Below are 4,872 nucleotides of genomic sequence, written 5' to 3' on the forward strand. Positions count from 1 at the left end.
TAACTGACCGCACCACCCAGGCGCCTGAAATCGAACTTTTAGTTACAAAGAAAATAATATATATACCCTGAAATAAATATATATATATACCCAAATAAATTGTTTGCTGGGGTTATGTTTTAAAAACCCAATGATAAGAAAACAGCTCAATTGTAAAAACCGGTCAAAGCATTTGAGCAAACCCCTTACTAAAGAGGACGGATGGTGGCACATGAGTGAGCACACGAGAAGGCGCTACGAGTCATTCGTTACCAGGAAAGTGCAGATTAAATCCACAATGAGGGGGCGCCTGGTGGCACAGCGGTTAAGCGTCTGCCTTCGGCTCAGGGCGTGATCCCGGCGTTATGGGATCGAGCCCCACATCGGGCTCCTCCGCTATGAGCCTGCTTCTTCATCTCCCACTCCCCCTGCTTGTGTTTCCTCTCTCCCTGGCTGTCTCTCTCTCTGTCGAATAAATAAATAAAATGTTTAAAAAAAAATGTAAATCCACAATGAGACACCACCGCACGTCCATTAAAATGGCTGAAAGTTAAAAGACTGACGACCGAGTGTTACGAGACGGGCGGCGAGTCTCACCTCCCACCGTGGAGAACAGCGCGGTGACCTCTTCACGGCACTGACCAAGAGAGATGGAAGTATTTGTCCGCGCTGACCCCTGAACACAGATTGTCCCAGCAGCTTTATTTGTAACCGCCCCAAACTGGGAACAACGCCCACGTCCATCAATAGGGGAGCGGATAAGCAAATTGGGGTCTATCCTGCCATACGAGGGACTAGTTCTCAGCCATGAAACGTAAGGAACAACATGGACAGATCTCAAAGTCACTGTGTGAAGAAGCCGGACAAGAAAAGAGTGGGTCAGGGGCGTCTGGCCGGCTCAGCAGGGGAACGTCCGACGCTCTGTCTCAGGGTCTGGAGCTCAAGCCCCACACTGGGCATAGAGCTTACTTAAAAAAAAAAAAAAGAGTACATATTATATGACTTTATTTACATAAAGTTACAGAACTCTCTAGTGATGGAAGCAGACCAGCGGTTCCCCAGGGTGAGAAGGGGGAGGAGGGGCGGGGAAGTTTGGGGGGGCGGGGGGAGCTTGGGGGTGTCGGGTGTGCCCACCGTCTTGACCGGGATGATGGTTCCACGGGTGTATGGGTGTGGCCAACGTATAAAATCGTGTCCTGTGGAAGTGTGTAGTCCCTCGTGTGTCAGGGACACCTCGATGAGACTGTCCACCAACTGCAAGAGCTGAGGGGGCCTGGCCAGCTCAGTCAGAAAAGTGAGCAGCTCCTGGTCTGGGGGCCACGAGTTGGAGCCCATGTGAGGTGTGGAGATTGCTGAAAAATAATAATAAACTTAAAAACCCCACAACTTCAAGTGGTCTTCCGGAACACTCGCGTTGGGGACGGTTCCTCTCGGAAGGACGCAGTGGCCGTGGGGTGATAAACAGGAGTTACAGGAGGCCACCTGTGGGCACTCTGGTCAACAGCCCCAGGGCCTCCCAGCCCGCAGAGCGGGGCCCCCCATCCATGAGCGCCACGGTCACGACTGTCACCTCGGGCCCAGGTCCAGCAGCGGTGGGAGCACCTTGGCCGGCAGCGACGGCTGTGGAGGGGCAGGGAGGGGCGGGGAGGGGCAGGGAGGCCTCTGCTCCTGGGCGGCTGATGTCTGGCTGACCTCTGAGGGGTGCGGAGGAGCCCAGCAGCCCCCAGCCCCGCGGCACGACCCCAGGACCGGTCAGCACCTCCTCCCTCGCCATCCACCTTCTCCAGAGAGCACACCCAGGGCTGGACGGCAGGCCCGCTCGGAGGGCTGCTCCCTGCTCTGGGCCCCGATGACGCCCACAGTGGGTGCACAGGGAGCAGGAGAGAGGAGGGAAGGGGAGGGAGGGAAAGCCCTGGAAAGCCAGGGGCAGCCTGCAGAGACAGAGCGAATGCCCGATCTGGGGAAGGCACAAAGGGAGGGAGAGGGAATTGCTTCAAGGGACCACCGGCTCTCCGAGAGCAGGCAACAAAGCCGTCCAGGGGCTGAGAGAGAGGACAGCCTGAGCAGAGCAAGGGGCCCTTTCGGAGTAGCCTACTCACAGAGGGACAGCCCAGGGTGGCCCGGAACCGATGGGGGAAGGTGGATTGGTCACCCTGGGGACAGGAAGGGACGGAGATAGCAGCAAGCTGGGCACGGCGGCAGGGGTCCAGTCCAAAGACCACACAGGAGGAGGTGTTTTGGAGGGAAGCCCTTGGACTGCGGCAGGAGATGCTGTGGAAGGTGCAGCAGAAGCCGAGATCAGGGCCACGGAGGAGCTGATGCACGGGGCCACGGTATCTTGCTCCAGGAAAACTGGAGCCTATCCTGCTTGCTACTGACATTCCGGTTTGAGGAATCATTTAGACCTGGAGTCAGAAGCCAGTCTCCCCGAAGGAAGGTAACCAACAGGATCAGCATTTGCGAAGGGGTGGAGGGCACCCAGCCAGCCGTGGTTCTCGCAAAAGGCAAAGAGCAGACCCTCTTGGGCTGAAAGGTCCCGACACTTCCAGCCCCCACCCCAGCCTTTCTCTGTGACTCCCCAGCAATGAAACCCAGGCAGGTGAGAGTCTCTCTGGGGATCCCAGGGCAGAAGGCAGAGCGGGGTCTTCCAAGGCCTAGGGACACCTCCCACTGATCCCCCCGGGGGGGGGCCCGAACCCAGGAGCAGCCCCCCAGGCCCATGGGAGGCAGTGGATGAGGACCCTGGAGATCTGGGGCAGGGTCAAGATGGAGCCCAACAGGGGCTGCTGGGGAGCCAGGAGCAAGCCCGTCCAGGGCAGGACAGAGGCAAGCCTCTGTTAGAGGACACACAGGAGCTGCCCTGAGGACGGACACTACAGGACGGGCTAGTCCCAGGGCTGCCTGGGCTGCGAGGAGAGGCCTCCGCCCTATCTCCCCAAAAGGGCCCCTTATGGCATCAGCAGGACAAGCTGACCCCTGGGGGCCAGTTGGTTGGGTGGTCTGGGTAGCAGCCCCCTGGGGGAGGGGGAAGGGGGCAGGTGGAGAGGAGGGGGGAGAAAAAGCACATGACTCCACTTTCCCGTTTTCCATCATCTTTCAGGAGCATCTCTTACGGAAAATACTTCCCTGACGAGTGGTTTCCCCACCGTACTTTGTCCTGCTGTTCAGCTGTCACAGTCCAGTAAAGCAGGGAAACTACTGGGGTCTGGTGGCCCGGGGTGTTTCGGGGGGTCTGGCTGGAGAAGGTGCACTGATGCGAGAAAACCCTTCCCTGCCCTGCAAGTCTGTGCTGTGGTCTGAGGCTCACTTAAAAAAACCCAACTATTTATAAATAGACAGATGAACTCACCCCAGTTGGACGGAGCGGGGAGGGAAGAGGCGGATGACCCAGGGCCGTGGGGTCACTGGCGAGGGCCTGTTGGGCTCTCTGCACACGTTTGAGCTGATTTCAGGGTTCGACCCTTGTCCCCAATGGCCCCAGACGACACCAGCCTCATTCAAGGACCCAGAGCTCCAGGAAGGGCCCGCTCAGGGTGGGCACTTCTGAAGAGTGTCCACACGACAGGCTGTCCTGCTGACGCCCCCTCCCGTCCCCAGCAGCCACACCAGTGTGGCCATCAGACCCGTGCGGTGCTGCCTGCACTCATCGCTTGATACGTTCCTGGAATCAGATTTCTTTGCAGGGGCGCCCCGCTGGCTCCGTCGAAGACCGAGCGCCCCTTGATCTCGGGGTTGTGGGTTCAGGCCCCATATTTGGTGTAGAGAGGACTTAAAATCTTTAGAAGAAAATTCTCTTTTCAAGGTTCGATATAATTATCTCCCTTCTAAGCAAAATATGAAACGGACCCTTTATTTAATGTTTCCCTATAACATTAGAAACGATCACATGTTGTGGTCCCATTTTAACAGATGGCTTCCTTCCCAGGGTCACCAGCAGCACTGGTGGGGGGAGTCCATCCACCGTCCATCTGTCCATCGGACCTCTGGGCTGCGGTGGGGGCGTGGGCGCAGGAGGGTGCAGGGGGTGGGTGGGAAGCAAGACCTGGCCAGTGCTCAGGCGTGGGCGGTAGCACGCCTGCCTTGTTCCAGCTGTCTCGAGGGCGCAGGCTGGAGGGTGCAGGGGGTGGGGCTGCGGTGGGACCTGGCCAGTGCTCAGGCATGGGCGGTAGCACGCCTGCCTTGTTCCAGCTGTCGACGTTCATCCCTGTTTATGGCCGAGCAATCCTGCGTCGTGCGGACACGCCACACTCTGGTGGCCTGGTCAGCAGGTGGTGGACGTGGGGTCGTTCCTGCCCAAGCGTCTGCGTGGACACATGTTTCTTAGCTGCTGTAGCAATTGGCGGATAACTGGCAGCTCCCCTCCTCTCTGCCCCGGCGTCCCCCCCCAGAAGCAGCCAGAGACAGCCCATGCGGCCCTGACCCATCCCACGGGCTGCACCTGCCGCCACGCCCCCACGTCCCCACGCCCCCACGTCCACTGCCCCCACGCCCACTCCTGTGACCCCCGGCTTCCCCTCCAGTCTGCCGGAGGAGCTCAGGGCTCCCGCTGGGGTGGCGTTCGTGGCTTCCCGCAAGGGTCGCAGTTCCGGCTCTGACATTCGGCTGTACGATCCATTGCCAGGTGAGGCTTGCGTCCTGCGAGCTGAGGGTCCGGCGTCACCCCGCGGCCCGCGGACGTCCAGTTGCCCAGCACCGCTGGTTGAAAGAATGTCCTCTCACCGGTGGGTGGTCTGGGCGCCCGCGTTTAAATTTCTTGACAACAAATACTTGGCATGTACCTTTTTGTAAAGTATGAAGTGTTTCTTTAAGAAAAAAAGGCCGGGGCCGACTGGCGGGAGGCCAGGTGAGATCCCTGCCCCGGGTGCAAGTAATCGGCTTGCCCCCCCCCCCCCA

Source organism: Ursus maritimus, unplaced genomic scaffold, assembly GCF_017311325.1.
Source record: "Ursus maritimus isolate PB19 unplaced genomic scaffold, ASM1731132v1 scaffold_24, whole genome shotgun sequence".
Lineage (NCBI taxonomy): Eukaryota > Metazoa > Chordata > Mammalia > Carnivora > Ursidae > Ursus > Ursus maritimus.